The sequence below is a fragment of the Stenella coeruleoalba genome, assembly GCF_951394435.1.
Source record: "Stenella coeruleoalba genome assembly, contig: scaffold_88, whole genome shotgun sequence".
Classification (NCBI taxonomy): domain Eukaryota; kingdom Metazoa; phylum Chordata; class Mammalia; order Artiodactyla; family Delphinidae; genus Stenella; species Stenella coeruleoalba.
In genome coordinates this window covers 9,699-27,208 of record NW_027645889.1, presented here as the reverse complement: position 1 = coordinate 27,208, position 17,510 = coordinate 9,699, and the positions used below count along the sequence as shown (strand labels likewise).

At 43.9% G+C, this 17,510-nt stretch overlaps 1 long non-coding RNA gene across 1 annotated transcript in view; it reads left to right on the top strand.

Moving 5' to 3' along the window:
- The window catches only part of LOC307181487, a 501,935-nt gene extending 485,534 nt beyond the window's left edge, over positions 1-16,401 (top strand). Inside the window, exon 3 of the long non-coding RNA XR_013826881.1 lies at positions 16,378-16,401. This is a non-coding gene — a long non-coding RNA (uncharacterized lncRNA). The remainder of the gene's footprint in view (positions 1-16,377) is intronic.
- Positions 16,402-17,510: the final 1,109 nt, after the last annotated feature.

Sequence of the window (17,510 nt, the reverse complement as noted above, 5' to 3'; positions counted from 1 at the left end):
TAAAGCATCTGGAATGTTGCACCCGAGTACCAGGGGAGTAAAACTGAGACATATTTGAACACGTCTCCCGATCACATGGTTGATCATACTCTAGGTTCCATATGCATATTTTAGCTGAAGGAAGAATACCTTAAACCTGGGTAGTTGAAACCCGTGGAATGGGTACCATGCAATATGACTTCAAAGGGTCTTCATTTGCTCACCGAACCTCTCCAATCCTATCACTGCTGCGTTTATGCCCCTGTACACATGCTTGATTCTCTTTCGGAGACATAGCAATCCATAGGTTTTAAGATACTTACAAGTCAGGTACATTCTTAGGCGTTTAATATGCGGTGTTGAGTCCATTTCGTTGAGCAAGGAGTAGCTCTTGTCTATTCCATATTTGGTTTAAGGAACTTTATCTGTGCTCATTTCAATGTCTGGTTGAATGCAGCACCCCAACTCACCTTTACCCTTAAGCAAGCATAAGTTGTTTTTCTAAATTTGAGACCCTGTTCTGTTCTGTAATTCAGTTCCTGTGTAGCCAAGTTTCCATTCCGTGTATTACTGATATCTTATGATGTTTCTTTTTCTGTGTGACTTATTTCAGTTAGAATCATCATACCTGAATCCACTCATTGTGCTGCTAAGGGCCTGATGACATAGATTTCATTGCTGAGTGATATTGCTTTGTAAGTGAATACCACAACTTCTTTATCCATTTTTCACTTTCTGCGATGTTGAACTTGTACTGTAAACGAGGTTCTTGTAAACAGAGCCGTTCCAAAATTTGGGGTGGCTGTGTCTTTTTGATTTTAATTTCCCTAAGCTATAGGACCATAAGTGGAAGTGCCCTAGGCTCTGTTGCTTTGTTTTTTAGATGTTTCAGGAAACACCATACACTTCTCCCAAGTGTCTGTTGGCAATTTACATCCCGCCCATCAGCATAACAAGGCTCCCAGTTCTCAATGGCCTGTTGCCTTTCTGGATTTTACACTTTTTTCAGATGGCCCTTTTGACCGGTGGGAAGTGAGACTTCATTGTAGTGCAGATTTCCTTTGCAAGCTTGCTTGGTTGGCCAAAAAGGGCGTATGCGTTTTTTCCTGAATATATTCAGGAAAAAACGCATACGCCCTTTTTGGCCAAGTGCATCATTGTGGACGTTCTGCCTCTTTTCCTATGCTTTCAATGCAATTCCAGTCTTCCTCCTGAAATCGGTTTCCTGCAATTCTGCCCCGCTTTCAAGTCCTCTTGGCAGCCTTACTTCAGTCTATTTTTGGACGATAGCTGTCATTTATAACTCTGCAGGTTTGTGAATTACAGTGCCCCTGAGCTCCTTTCTTCAACTCGCTTTCTTTTGAGCTGCCCGCAACACCGCAGGATGGCTTCAGGCCCTAATCTGGTTCCGGCCCGGCACGCTGAGCCTTTGGTTAATTCCTCTTCCTGGTGGGAAATGAGAGTTAAATTTGCCCGTCCAGACACCTCCAGCTAGCCTCTCATTGGTTCTCGCTATTCCTGTTCATCTTCCGCAGAAATTGCAAACTGGGCCAAACAGGAGGTTAAAGGGACTGACTCTCCAAGTGGGGAGAGTGTTAGTAAAGCATCTGGAATGTTGCACCCGAGTACCAGGGGAGTAAAACTGAGACATATTTGAACACGTCTCCCGATCACATGGTTGATCATACTCTAGGTTCCATATGCATATTTTAGCTGAAGGAAGAATACCTTAAACCTGGGTAGTTGAAACCCGTGGAATGGGTACCATGCAATATGACTTCAAAGGGTCTTCATTTGCTCACCGAACCTCTCCAATCCTATCACTGCTGCGTTTATGCCCCTGTACACATGCTTGATTCTCTTTCGGAGACATAGCAATCCATAGGTTTTAAGATACTTACAAGTCAGGTACATTCTTAGGCGTTTAATATGCGGTGTTGAGTCCATTTCGTTGAGCAAGGAGTAGCTCTTGTCTATTCCATATTTGGTTTAAGGAACTTTATCTGTGCTCATTTCAATGTCTGGTTGAATGCAGCACCCCAACTCACCTTTACCCTTAAGCAAGCATAAGTTGTTTTTCTCAATTTGAGACCCTGTTCTGTTCTGTAATTCAGTTCCTGTGTAGCCAAGTTTCCATTCCGTGTATTACTGATATCTTATGATGTTTCTTTTTCTGTGTGACTTATTTCAGTTAGAATCATCATACCTGAATCCACTCATTGTGCTGCTAAGGGCCTGATGACATAGATTTCATTGCTGAGTGATATTGCTTTGTAAGTGAATACCACAACTTCTTTATCCATTTTTCACTTTCTGCGATGTTGAACTTGTACTGTAAACGAGGTTCTTGTAAACAGAGCCGTTCCAAAATTTGGGGTGGCTGTGTCTTTTTGATTTTAATTTCCCTAAGCTATAGGACCATAAGTGGAAGTGCCCTAGGCTCTGTTGCTTTGTTTTTTAGATGTTTCAGGAAACACCATACACTTCTCCCAAGTGTCTGTTGGCAATTTACATCCCGCCCATCAGCATAACAAGGCTCCCAGTTCTCAATGGCCTGTTGCCTTTCTGGATTTTACACTTTTTTCAGATGGCCCTTTTGACCGGTGGGAAGTGAGACTTCATTGTAGTGCAGATTTCCTTTGCAAGCTTGCTTGGTTGGCCAAAAAGGGCGTATGCGTTTTTTCCTGAATATATTCAGGAAAAAACGCATACGCCCTTCTTGGCCAAGTGCATCATTGTGGACGTTCTGCCTCTTTTCCTATGCTTTCAATGCAATTCCAGTCTACCTCCTGAAATCGGTTTCCTGCAATTCTGCCCCGCTTTCAAGTCCTCTTGGCAGCCTTACTTCAGTCTATTTTTGGACGATAGCTGTCATTTATAACTCTGCAGGTTTGTGAATTACAGTGCCCCTGAGCTCCTTTCTTCAACTCGCTTTCTTTTGAGCTGGCCGCAACACCACATGATGGCTTCAGGCCCTAATCTGGTTCCGGCCCGGCATGCTGAGCCTTTGGTTAATTCCTCTTCCTGGTGGGAAATGAGAGTTAAATTTGCCCGTCCAGACACCTCCAGCTAGCCTCTCATTGGTTCTCGCTATTCCTGTTCATCTTCCGCAGAAATTGCAAACTGGGCCAAACAGGAGGTTAAAGGCACTGACTCTCCAAGTGGGGAGAGTGTTAGTAAAGCGTCTGGAATGTTGCACCCGAGTACCAGGGGAGGAAAACTGAGACATATTTGAACACGTCTCCCGATCACATGGTTGATCATACTCTAGGTTCCACATGCATGTTTTAGCTGAAGGAAGAATACCTTAAACCTGGGTAGTTGAAACCCGTGTAATGGGTACCATGCAATATGACTTCAAAGGGTCTTCATTTGCTCACCGAACCACTCCAATCTTATCACTGCTGCCTTTATGCCCCTGTACACATGCTTGATTCTCTTTCGGAGACATAGCAATCCATAGGTTTTAAGATACTTACTAGTCAGGTACATTCTTAGGCGTTTAATATGGGGTGTTGAGTCCATTTCGTTGAGCAAGGAGTAGCTCTTGTCTATTCCATATTTGGCTTAAGGAACTTTATCTGTGCTCATTTCAATCTCTGGTTTTATGCAGCACCCCAACTCACCTTTACCCTTAAGCAAGAATAAGTTGGTTTTCTAAATTTGAGACCCTGTTCTGTTCTGTAATTCAGTTCCTGTGTAGCCAAGTTTACATTCCGTGTATTACTGATATCTTATGATGTTTCTTTTTCTGTGTGACTTATTTCAGTTAGAATCATCATACCTGAATCCACTCATTGTGCTGCTAAGGGCCTGATGACACAGATTTCATTGCTGAGTGATATTGCTTTGTAAGTAAATACCACAACTTCTTTATCCATTTTTCACTTTCTGCGATGTTGAACTTCTACTGTAAACGAGGTTCTTGTAAACAGAGGCGTCCCAAACTTTGGGGTGGCTGTGTCTTTTAGATTTTAATTTCCCTAAGCTATAGGACCATAAGTGGAAGTGCCCTAGGTTCTGTTGCTTTGTTTTTTAGATGTTTCAGGAAACACCATACACTTCTCCCGAGTGGTTGTTGGCAATTTACATCCCGCCCATCAGCATAACAAGGCTCCCAGTTCTCCATGGCCTGTCCTGCCTTTCTGGATTTTACACTTTTTTCAGATGGCCCTTTTGACCGGGGAGAAGTGAGACTTCATTGTAGTGCAGATTTCCTTTGCAAGCTTGCTTGGTTGGCCAAAAAGGGCGTATGCGTTTTTTCCTGAATATATTCAGGAAAAAACGCATACGCCCTTTTTGGCCAAGTGCATCATTGTGGACGTTCTGCCTCTTTTCCTATGCTTTCAATGCAATTCCAGTCTACCTCCTGAAATCGGTTTCCTGCAATTCTGCCCCGCTTTCAAGTCCTCTTGGCAGCCTTACTTCAGTCTATTTTTGGACGATAGCTGTCATTTATAACTCTGCAGGTTTGTGAATTACAGTGCCCCTGAGCTCCTTTCTTCAACTCGCTTTCTTGTGACCTGGCCGCAACACCGCAGGATGGCTTCAGGCCCTAATCTGGTTCCGGCCCGGCACGCTGAGCCTTTGGTTAATTCCTCTTCCTGGTGGGAAATGAGAGTTAAATTTGCCCGTCCAGACACCTCCAGCTAGCCTCTCATTGGTTCTCGCTATTCCTGTTCATCTTCCGCAGAAATTGCAAACTGGGCCAAACAGGAGGTTAAAGGCGCTGACTCTCCAAGTGGGGAGAGTGTTAGTAAAGCGTCTGGAATGTTGCACCCGAGTACCAGGGGAGGAAAACTGAGACATATTTGAACACGTCTCCCGTTCACATGGTTGATCATACTTGGGTTCCACATGCATGTTTTAGCTGAAGGAAGAATACCTTAAACCTGGAGAGTTGAGACCCGTGTAATGGGTACCATGCAATATGACTTCAAAGGGTTTTCATTTGCTCACCGAACCTCTCCAATCCTATCACTGCTGCGTTTATGCCCCTGTACACATGCTTGATTCTCTTTCGGAGACATAGCAATCCATAGGTTTTACGATACTTACTAGTCAGGTACATTCTTAGGCGTTTAATATGCGGTGTTGAGTCCATTTCGTTGAGCAAGGAGTAGCTCTTGTTTATTCCATATTTGACTTAAGGAACTTTATCTGTGCTCATTTCAATCTCTGGTTTTATGCAGCACCCCAACTCACCTTTACCCTTAAGCAAGCATAAGTTGGTTTTCTAAATTTGAGACCCTGTTCTGTTCTGTAATTCAGTTCCTGTGTAGCCAAGTTTACATTCCGTGTATTACTGATATCTTATGATGTTTCTTTTTCTGTGTGACTTATTTCAGTTAGAATCATCATACCTGAATCCACTCATTGTGATGCTAAGGGCCTGATGACATAGATTTCATTGCTGAGTGATATTGCTTTGTAAGTAAATACCACAACTTCTTTATCCATTTTTCACTTTCTGCGATGTTGAACTTGTACTGTAAACGAGGTTCTTGTAAACAGAGGCGTCCCAAATTTTGGGGTGGCTGTGTCTTTTTTATTTTAATTTCCCTAAGCTATAGGACCATAAGTGGCAGTGCCCTAGGCTCTGTTGCTTTGTTTTTTAGATGTTTCAGGAAACACCATACACTTCTCCCGAGTGTCTGTTGGCAATTTACATCCCGCCCATCAGCATAACAAGGCTCCCAGTTCTCCATGGCCTGTCCTGCCTTTCTGGATTTTACACTTTTTTCAGATGGCCCTTTTGACCGGGGGGAAGTGAGACTTCATTGTAGTGCAGATTTCCTTTGCAAGCTTGCTTGGTTGGCCAAAAAGGGCGTATGCGTTTTTTCCTGAATATATTCAGGAAAAAACGCATACGCCCTTTTTGGCCAAGTGCATCATTGTGGACGTTCTGCCTCTTTTCCTATGCTTTCAATGCAATTCCAGTCTACCTCCTGAAATCGGTTTCCTGCAATTCTGCCCCGCTTTCAAGTCCTCTTGGCAGCCTTACTTCAGTCTATTTTTGGACGATAGCTGTCATTTATAACTCTGCAGGTTTGTGAATTACAGTGCCCCTGAGCTCCTTTCTTCAACTCGCTTTCTTGTGACCTGGCCGCAACACCGCAGGATGGCTTCAGGCCCTAATCTGGTTCCGGCCCGGCACGCTGAGCCTTTGGTTAATTCCTCTTCCTGGTGGGAAATGAGAGTTAAATTTGCCCGTCCAGACACCTCCAGCTAGCCTCTCGTTGGTTCTCGCTATTCCTGTTCATCTTCCGCAGAAATTGCAAACTGGGCCAAACAGGAGGTTAAAGGCGCTGACTCTCCAAGTGGGGAGAGTGTTAGTAAAGCGTCTGGAATGTTGCACCCGAGTACCAGGGGAGGAAAACTGAGACATATTTGAACACGTCTCCCGTTCACATGGTTGATCATACTTGGGTTCCACATGCATGTTTTAGCTGAAGGAAGAATACCTTAAACCTGGAGAGTTGAGACCCGTGTAATGGGTACCATGCAATATGACTTCAAAGGGTCTTCATTTGCTCACCGAACCTCTCCAATCCTATCACTGCTGCGTTTATGCCCCTGTACACATGCTTGATTCTCTTTCGGAGACATAGCAATCCATAGGTTTTACGATACTTACTAGTCAGGTACATTCTTAGGCGTTTAATATGCGGTGTTGAGTCCATTTCGTTGAGCAAGGAGTAGCTCTTGTCTATTCCATATTTGACTTAAGGAACTTTATCTGTGCTCATTTCAATCTCTGGTTTTATGCAGCACCCCAACTCACCTTTACCCTTAAGCAAGCATAAGTTGGTTTTCTAAATTTGAGACCCTGTTCTGTTCTGTAATTCAGTTCCTGTGTAGCCAAGTTTCCATTCCGTGTATTACTGATATCTTATGATGTTTCTTTTTCTGTGTGACTTATTTCAGTTAGAATCATCATACCTGAATCCACTCATTGTGCTGCTAAGGGCCTGATGACATAGATTTCATTGCTGAGTGATATTGCTTTGTAAGTGAATACCACAACTTCTTTATCCATTTTTCACTTTCTGCGATGTTGAACTTGTACTGTAAACGAGGTTCTTGTAAACAGAGCCGTTCCAAACTTTGGGGTGGCTGTGTCTTTTTGATTTTAATTTCCCTAAACTATAGGACCATAAGTGGAAGTGCCCTAGGCTCTGTTGCTTTGTTTTTTAGATGTTTCAGGAAACACCATACACTTCTCCCAAGTGTCTGTTGGCAATTTACATCCCGCCCATCAGCATAACAAGGCTCCCAGTTCTCAATGGCCTGTTGTCTTTCTGGATTTTACACTTTTTTCAGATGGCCCTTTTGTCCGGTGGGAAGTGAGACTTCATTTTAGTGCAGATTTCCTTTGCAAGCTTGCTTGGTTGGCCAAAAAGGGCGTATGCGTTTTTTCCTGAATATATTCAGGAAAAAACGCATACGCCCTTCTTGGCCAAGTGCATCATTGTGGACGTTCTGCCTCTTTTCCTATGCTTTCAATGCAATTCCAGTCTACCTCCTGAAATCGGTTTCCTGCAATTCTGCCCCGCTTTCAAGTCCTCTTGGCAGCCTTACTTCAGTCTATTTTTGGACGATAGCTGTCATTTATAACTCTGCAGGTTTGTGAATTACAGTGCCCCTGAGCTCCTTTCTTCAACTCGCTTTCTTGTGACCTGGCCGCAACACCGCAGGATGGCTTCAGGCCCTAATCTGGTTCCGGCCCGGCACGCTGAGCCTTTGGTTAATTCCTCTTCCTGGTGGGAAATGAGAGTTAAATTTGCCCGTCCAGACACCTCCAGCTAGCCTCTCATTGGTTCTCGCTATTCCTGTTCATCTTCCGCAGAAATTGCAAACTGGGCCAAACAGGAGGTTAAAGGCGCTGACTCTCCAAGTGGGGAGAGTGTTAGTAAAGCGTCTGGAATGTTGCACCCGAGTACCAGGGGAGGAAAACTGAGACATATTTGAACACGTTTCCCGTTCACATGGTTGATCATACTTGGGTTCCACATGCATGTTTTAGCTGAAGGAAGAATACCTTAAACCTGTAGAGTTGAGACCCGTGTAATGGGTACCATGCAATATGACTTCAAAGGGTCTTCATTTGCTCACCGAACCTCTCCAATCCTATCACTGCTGCATTTATGCCCCTGTACACATGCTTGATTCTCTTTCAGAGACATAGCAATCCATAGGTTTTACGATACTTACTAGTCAGGTACATTCTTAGGCGTTTAATATGCGGTGTTGAGTCCATTTCGTTGAGCAAGGAGTAGCTCTTGTCTATTCCATATTTGACTTAAGGAACTTTATCTGTGCTCATTTCAATCTCTGGTTTTATGCAGCACCCCAACTCACCTTTACCCTTAAGCAAGCATAAGTTGGTTTTCTAAATTTGAGACCCTGTTCTGTTCTGTAATTCAGTTCCTGTGTAGCCAAGTTTCCATTCCGTGTATTACTGATATCTTATGATGTTTCTTTTTCTGTGTGACTTATTTCAGTTAGAATCATCATACCTGAATCCACTCATTGTGATGCTAAGGGCCTGATGACATAGATTTCATTGCTGAGTGATATTGCTTTGTAAGTAAATACCACAACTTCTTTATCCATTTTTCACTTTCTGCGATGTTGAACTTGTACTGTAAACGAGGTTCTTGTAAACAGAGGCGTCCCAAACTTTGGGGTGGCTGTGTCTTTTTGATTTTAATTTCCCTAAGCTATAGGACCATAAGTGGCAGTGCCCTAGGCTCTGTTGCTTTGTTTTTTAGATGTTTCAGGAAACACCATACACTTCTCCCGAGTGTCTGTTGGCAATTTACATCCCGCCCATCAGCATAACAAGGCTCCCAGTTCTCCATGGCCTGTCCTGCCTTTCTGGATTTTACACTTTTTTCAGATGGCCCTTTTGACCGGGGGGAAGTGAGACTTCATTGTAGTGCAGATTTCCTTTGCAAGCTTGCTTGGTTGGCCAAAAAGGGCGTATGCGTTTTTTCCTGAATATATTCAGGAAAAAACGCATACGCCCTTTTTGGCCAAGTGCATCATTGTGGACGTTCTGCCTCTTTTCCTATGCTTTCAATGCAATTCCAGTCTACCTCCTGAAATCGGTTTCCTGCAATTCTGCCCCGCTTTCAAGTCCTCTTGGCAGCCTTACTTCAGTCTATTTTTGGACGATAGCTGTCATTTATAACTCTGCAGGTTTGTGAATTACAGTGCCCCTGAGCTCCTTTCTTCAACTCGCTTTCTTGTGACCTGGCCGCAACACCGCAGGATGGCTTCAGGCCCTAATCTGGTTCCGGCCCGGCACGCTGAGCCTTTGGTTAATTCCTCTTCCTGGTGGGAAATGAGAGTTAAATTTGCCCGTCCAGACACCTCCAGCTAGCCTCTCATTGGTTCTCGCTATTCCTGTTCATCTTCCGCAGCAATTGCAAACTGGGCCAAACAGGAGGTTAAAGGCGCTGACTCTCCAAGTGGGGAGAGTGTTAGTAAAGCGTCTGGAATGTTGCACCCGAGTACCAGGGGAGGAAAACTGAGACATATTTGAACACATCTCCCGTTCACATGGTTGATCATACTTGGGTTCCACATGCATGTTTTAGCTGAAGGAAGAATACCTTAAACCTGGAGAGTTGAGACCCGTGTAATGGGTACCATGCAATATGACTTCAAAGGGTCTTCATTTGCTCACCGAACCTCTCCAATCCTATCACTGCTGCGTTTATGCCCCTGTACACATGCTTGATTCTCTTTCGGAGACATAGCAATCCATAGGTTTTACGATACTTACTAGTCAGGTACATTCTTAGGCGTTTAATATGCGGTGTTGAGTCCATTTCGTTGAGCAAGGAGTAGCTCTTGTCTATTCCATATTTGACTTAAGGAACTTTATCTGTGCTCATTTCAATCTCTGGTTTTATGCAGCACCCCAACTCACCTTTACCCTTAAGCAAGCATAAGTTGGTTTTCTAAATTTGAGACCCTGTTCTGTTCTGTAATTCAGTTCCTGTGTAGCCAAGTTTCCATTCCGTGTATTACTGATATCTTATGATGTTTCTTTTTCTGTGTGACTTATTTCAGTTAGAATCATCATACCTGAATCCACTCATTGTGATGCTAAGGGCCTGATGACATAGATTTCATTGCTGAGTGATATTGCTTTGTAAGTAAATACCACAACTTCTTTATCCATTTTTCACTTTCTGCGATGTTGAACTTGTACTGTAAACGAGGTTCTTGTAAACAGAGGCGTCCCAAACTTTGGGGTGGCTGTGTCTTTTTGATTTTAATTTCCCTAAGCTATAGGACCATAAGTGGCAGTGCCCTAGGCTCTGTTGCTTTGTTTTTTAGATGTTTCAGGAAACACCATACACTTCTCCCGAGTGTCTGTTGGCAATTTACATCCCGCCCATCAGCATAACAAGGCTCCCAGTTCTCCATGGCCTGTCCTGCCTTTCTGGATTTTACACTTTTTTCAGATGGCCCTTTTGACCGGGGGGAAGTGAGACTTCATTGTAGTGCAGATTTCCTTTGCAAGCTTGCTTGGTTGGCCAAAAAGGGCGTATGCGTTTTTTCCTGAATATATTCAGGAAAAAACGCATACGCCCTTTTTGGCCAAGTGCATCATTGTGGACGTTCTGCCTCTTTTCCTATGCTTTCAATGCAATTCCAGTCTACCTCCTGAAATCGGTTTCCTGCAATTCTGCCCCGCTTTCAAGTCCTCTTGGCAGCCTTACTTCAGTCTATTTTTGGACGATAGCTGTCATTTATAACTCTGCAGGTTTGTGAATTACAGTGCCCCTGAGCTCCTTTCTTCAACTCGCTTTCTTGTGACCTGGCTGCAACACCGCAGGATGGCTTCAGGCCCTAATCTGGTTCCGGCCCGGCACGCTGAGCCTTTGGTTAATTCCTCTTCCTGGTGGGAAATGAGAGTTAAATTTGCCCGTCCAGACACCTCCAGCTAGCCTCTCATTGGTTCTCGCTATTCCTGTTCATCTTCCGCAGAAATTGCAAACTGGGCCAAACAGGAGGTTAAAGGCGCTGACTCTCCAAGTGGGGAGAGTGTTAGTAAAGCGTCTGGAATGTTGCACCCGAGTACCAGGGGAGAAAAACTGAGACATATTTGAACACGTTTCCCGTTCACATGGTTGATCATACTTGGGTCCCACATGCATGTTTTAGCTGAAGGAAGAATACCTTAAACCTGGAGAGTTGAGACCCGTGTAATGGGTACCATGCAATATGACTTCAAAGGGTCTTCATTTGCTCACCGAACCTCTCCAATCCTATCACTGCTGCGTTTATGCCCCTGTACACATGCTTGATTCTCTTTCAGAGACATAGCAATCCATAGGTTTTACGATACTTACTAGTCAGGTACATTCTTAGGCGTTTAATATGCGGTGTTGAGTCCATTTCGTTGAGCAAGGAGTAGCTCTTGTCTATTCCATATTTGACTTAAGGAACTTTATCTGTGCTCATTTCAATCTCTGGTTTTATGCAGCACCCCAACTCACCTTTACCCTTAAGCAAGCATAAGTTGGTTTTCTAAATTTGAGACCCTGTTCTGTTCTGTAATTCAGTTCCTGTGTAGCCAAGTTTACATTCCGTGTATTACTGATATCTTATGATGTTTCTTTTTCTGTGTGACTTATTTCAGTTAGAATCATCATACCTGAATCCACTCATTGTGATGCTAAGGGCCTGATGACATAGATTTCATTGCTGAGTGATATTGCTTTGTAAGTAAATACCACAACTTCTTTATCCATTTTTCACTTTCTGCGATGTTGAACTTGTACTGTAAACGAGGTTCTTGTAAACAGAGGCGTCCCAAATTTTGGGGTGGATGTGTCTTTTTGATTTTAATTTCCCTAAGCTATAGGACCATAAGTGGCAGTGCCCTAGGCTCTGTTGCTTTGTTTTTTAGATGTTTCAGGAAACACCATACACTTCTCCCGAGTGTCTGTTGGCAATTTACATCCCGCCCATCAGCATAACAAGGCTCCCAGTTCTCCATGGCCTGTCCTGCCTTTCTGGATTTTACACTTTTTTCAGATGGCCCTTTTGACCGGGGGGAAGTGAGACTTCATTGTAGTGCAGATTTCCTTTGCAAGCTTGCTTGGTTGGCCAAAAAGGACGTATGCGTTTTTTCCTGAATATATTCAGGAAAAAACGCATACGCCCTTCTTGGCCAAGTGCATCATTGTGGACGTTCTGCCTCTTTTCCTATGCTTTCAATGCAATTCCAGTCTACCTCCTGAAATCGGTTTCCTGCAATTCTGCCCCGCTTTCAAGTCCTCTTGGCAGCCTTACTTCAGTCTATTTTTGGACGATAGCTGTCATTTATAACTCTGCAGGTTTGTGAATTACAGTGCCCCTGAGCTCCTTTCTTCAACTCGCTTTCTTGTGACCTGGCCGCAACACCACAGGATGGCTTCAGGCCCTAATCTGGTTCCGGCCCGGCACGCTGAGCCTTTGGTTAATTCCTCTTCCTGGTGGGAAATGAGAGTTAAATTTGCCCGTCCAGACACCTCCAGCTAGCCTCTCATTGGTTCTCGCTATTCCTGTTCATCTTCCGCAGAAATTGCAAACTGGGCCAAACAGGAGGTTAACGGCGCTGACTCTCCAAGTGGTGAGAGTGTTAGTAAAGCGTCTGGAATGTTGCACCCGAGTACCAGGGGAGGAAAACTGAGACATATTTGAACACGTCTCCCGTTCACATGGTTGATCATACTTGGGTTCCACATGCATGTTTTAGCTGAAGGAAGAATACCTTAAACCTGGAGAGTTGAGACCCGTGTAATGGGTACCATGCAATATGACTTCAAAGGGTCTTCATTTGCTCACCGAACCTCTCCAATCCTATCACTGCTGCGTTTATGCCCCTGTACACATGCTTGATTCTCTTTCAGAGACATAGCAATCCATAGGTTTTACGATACTTACTAGTCAGGTACATTCTTAGGCGTTTAATATGCGGTGTTGAGTCCATTTCGTTGAGCAAGGAGTAGCTCTTGTCTATTCCATATTTGACTTAAGGAACTTTATCTGTGCTCATTTCAATCTCTGGTTTTATGCAGCACCCCAACTCACCTTTACCCTTAAGCAAGCATAAGTTGGTTTTCTAAATTTGAGACCCTGTTCTGTTCTGTAATTCAGTTCCTGTGTAGCCAAGTTTCCATTCCGTGTATTACTGATATCTTATGATGTTTCTTTTTCTGTGTGACTTATTTCAGTTAGAATCATCATACCTGAATCCACTCATTGTGCTGCTAAGGGCCTGATGACATAGATTTCATTGCTGAGTGATATTGCTTTGTAAGTGAATACCACAACTTCTTTATCCATTTTTCACTTTCTGCGATGTTGAACTTGTACTGTAAACGAGGTTCTTGTAAACAGAGCCGTCCCAAACTTTGGGGTGGCTGTGTCTTTTTGATTTTAATTTCCCTAAGCTATAGGACCATAAGTGGCAGTGCCCTAGGCTCTGTTGCTTTGTTTTTTAGATGTTTCAGGAAACACCATACACTTCTCCCGAGTGTCTGTTGGCAATTTACATCCCGCCCATCAGCATAACAAGGCTCCCAGTTCTCAATGGCCTGTTGCCTTTCTGGATTTTACACTTTTTTCAGATGGCCCTTTTGACCGGGGGGAAGTGAGACTTCATTGTAGTGCAGATTTCCTTTGCAAGCTTGCTTGCTTGGCCAAAAAGGGCGTATGCGTTTTTTCCTGAATATATTCAGGAAAAAACGCATACGCCCTTCTTGGCCAAGTGCATCATTGTGGACGTTCTGCCTCTTTTCCTATGCTTTCAATGCAATTCCAGTCTACCTCCTGAAATCGGTTTCCTGCAATTCTGCCCCGCTTTCAAGTCCTCTTGGCAGCCTTACTTCAGTCTATTTTTGGACGATAGCTGTCATTTATAACACTGCAGGTTTGTGAATTACAGTGCTCCTGAGCTCCTTTCTTCAACTAGCTTTCTTGTGACCTGGCCGCAACACCGCAGGATGGCTTCAGGCCCTAATCTGGTTCCGGCACGGCATGCTGAGCCTTTGGTTAATTCCTCTTCCTGGTGGGAAATGAGAGTTAAATTTGCCCGTCCAGACACCGCCAGCTAGCCTCTCATTGGTTCTCGCTATTCCTGTTCATCTTCCGCAGAAATTGCAAACTGGGCCAAACAGGAGGTTAAAGGCGCTGACTCTCCAAGTGGGGAGAGTGTTAGTAAAGCGTCTGGAATGTTGCACCCGAGTACCAGGGGAGGAAAACTGAGACATATTTGAACACGTCTCCTGATCACATGGTTGATCATACTCTAGGTTCCACATGCATGTTTTAGCTGAAGGAAGAATACCTTAAACCTGGGTAGTTGAAACCCGTGGAATGGGTACCATGCAATATGACTTCAAAGGGTCTTCATTTGCTCACCGAACCACTCCAATCCTATCACTGCTGCCTTTATGCCCCTGTACACATGCTTGATTCTCTTTCGGAGACATAGGAATCCATAGGTTTTAAGATACTTACTAGTCAGGTACATTCTTAGGCGTTTAATATGGGGTGTTGAGTCCATTTCGTTGAGCAAGGAGTAGCTCTTGTCTATTCCATATTTGGCTTAAGGAACTTTATCTGTGCTCATTTCAATCTCTGGTTTTATGCAGCACCCCAACTCACCTTTACCCTTAAGCAAGAATAAGTTGGTTTTCTAAATTTGAGACCCTGTTCTGTTCTGTAATTCAGTTCCTGTGTAGCCAAGTTTCCATTCCGTGTATTACTGATATCTTATGATGTTTCTTTTTCTGTGTGACTTATTTCAGTTAGAATCATCATACCTGAATCCACTCATTGTGCTGCTAAGGGCCTGATGACACAGATTTCATTGCTGAGTGATATTGCTTTGTAAGTAAATACCACAACTTCTTTATCCATTTTTCACTTTCTGCGATGTTGAACTTGTACTGTAAACGAGGTTCTTGTAAACAGAGGCGTCCCAAACTTTGGGGTGGCTGTGTCTTTTAGATTTTAATTTCCCTAAGCTATAGGACCATAAGTGGAAGTGCCCTAGGTTCTGTTGCTTTGTTTTTTAGATGTTTCAGGAAACACCATACACTTCTCCCGAGTGGTTGTTGGCAATTTACATCCCGCCCATCAGCATAACAAGGCTCCCAGTTCTCCATGGCCTGTCCTGCCTTTCTGGATTTTACACTTTTTTCAGATGGCCCTTTTGACCGGGGAGAAGTGAGACTTCATTGTAGTGCAGATTTCCTTTGCAAGCTTGCTTGGTTGGCCAAAAAGGGCGTATGCGTTTTTTCCTGAATATATTCAGGAAAAAACGCATACGCCCTTTTTGGCCAAGTGCATCATTGTGGACGTTCTGCCTCTTTTCCTATGCTTTCAATGCAATTCCAGTCTACCTCCTGAAATCGGTTTCCTGCAATTCTGCCCCGCTTTCAAGTCCTCTTGGCAGCCTTACTTCAGTCTATTTTTGGACGATAGCTGTCATTTATAACTCTGCAGGTTTGTGAATTACAGTGCCCCTGAGCTCCTTTCTTCAACTCGCTTTCTTGTGACCTGGCCGCAACACCGCAGGATGGCTTCAGGCCCTAATCTGGTTCCGGCACGGCACGCTGAGCCTTTGGTTATTTCCTCTTCCTGGTGGGAAATGAGAGTTAAATTTGCCCGTCCAGACACCTCCAGCTAGTCTCTCATTGGTTCTCGCTATTCCTGTTCATCTTCCGCAGAAATTGCAAACTGGGCCAAACAGGAGGTTAAAGGCGCTGACTCTCCAAGTGGGGAGAGTGTTAGTAAAGCGTCTGGAATGTTGCACCCGAGTACCAGGGGAGGAAAACTGAGACATATTTGAACACGTCTCCCGTTCACATGGTTGATCATACTTGGGTTCCACATGCATGTTTTAGCTGAAGGAAGAATACCTTAAACCTGGAGAGTTAAGACCCGTGTAATGGGTACCATGCAATATGACTTCAAAGGGTCTTCATTTGCTCACCGAACCTCTCCAATCCTATCACTGCTGCGTTTATGCCCCTGTACACATGCTTGATTCTCTTTCGGAGACATAGCAATCCATAGGTTTTAAGATACTTACTAGTCAGGTACATTCTTAGGCGTTTAATATGCGGTGTTGAGTCCATTTCGTTGAGCAAGGAGTAGCTCTTGTCTATTCCATATTTGACTTAAGGAACTTTATCTGTGCTCATTTCAATCTCTGGTTTTATGCAGCACCCCAACTCACCTTTACCCTTAAGCAAGCATAAGTTGGTTTTCTAAATTTGAGACCCTGTTCTGTTCTGTAATTCAGTTCCTATGTAGCCAAGTTTACATTCCGTGTATTACTGATATCTTATGATGTTTCTTTTTCTGTGTGACTTACTTCAGTTAGAATCATCATACCTGAATCCACTCATTGTGCTGCTAAGGGCCTGATGACACATATTTCATTGCTGAGTGATATTGCTTTGTAAGTAAATACCACAACTTCTTTATCCATTTTTCACTTTCTGCGATGTTGAACTTCTACTGTAAACGAGGTTCTTGTAAACAGAGCCGTTCCAAACTTTGGGGTGGCTGTGTCTTTTAGATTTTAATTTCCCTAAGCTATAGGACCATAAGTGGAAGTGCCCTAGGTTCTGTTGCTTTGTTTTTTAGATGTTTCAGGAAACACCATACACTTCTCCCGAGTGGTTGTTGGCAATTTACATCCCGCCCATCAGCATAACAAGGCTCCCAGTTCTCCATGGCCTCTCCTGCCTTTCTGGATTTTACACTTTTTTCAGATGGCCCTTTTGACCGGGGAGAAGTGAGACTTCATTGTAGTGCAGATTTCCTTTGCAAGCTTGCTTGGTTGGCCAAAAAGGGCGTATGCGTTTTTTCCTGAATATATTCAGGAAAAAACGCATACGCCCTTTTTGGCCAAGTGCATCATTGTGGACGTTCTGCCTCTTTTCCTATGCTTTCAATGCAATTCCAGTCTACCTCCTGAAATTGGTTTCCTGCAATTCTGCCCCGCTTTCAAGTCCTCTTGGCAGCCTTACTTCAGTCTATTTTTGGACGATAGCTGTCATTTATAACTCTGCAGGTTTGTGAATTACAGTGCCCCTGAGCTCGTTTCTTCAACTCGCTTTCTTTTGAGCTGGCCGCAACACCGCAGGGTGGCTTCAGGCCCTAATCTGGTTCCAGTACGGCACGCTGAGCCTTTGGTTATTTCCTCTTCCTGGTGGGAAATGAGAGTTAAATTTGCCCGTCCAGACACCTCCAGCTAGCCTCTCATTGGTTCTCGCTATTCCTGTTCATCTTCCGCAGAAATTGCAAACTGGGCCAAACAGGAGGTTAAAGGCGCTGACTCTCCAAGTGGGGAGAGTGTTAGTAAAGCGTCTGGAATGTTGCACCCGAGTACCAGGGGAGGAAAACTGAGACATATTTGAACACGTCTCCCGTTCACATGGTTGATCATACTTGGGTTCCACATGCATGTTTTAGCTGAAGGAAGAATACCTTAAACCTGGAGAGTT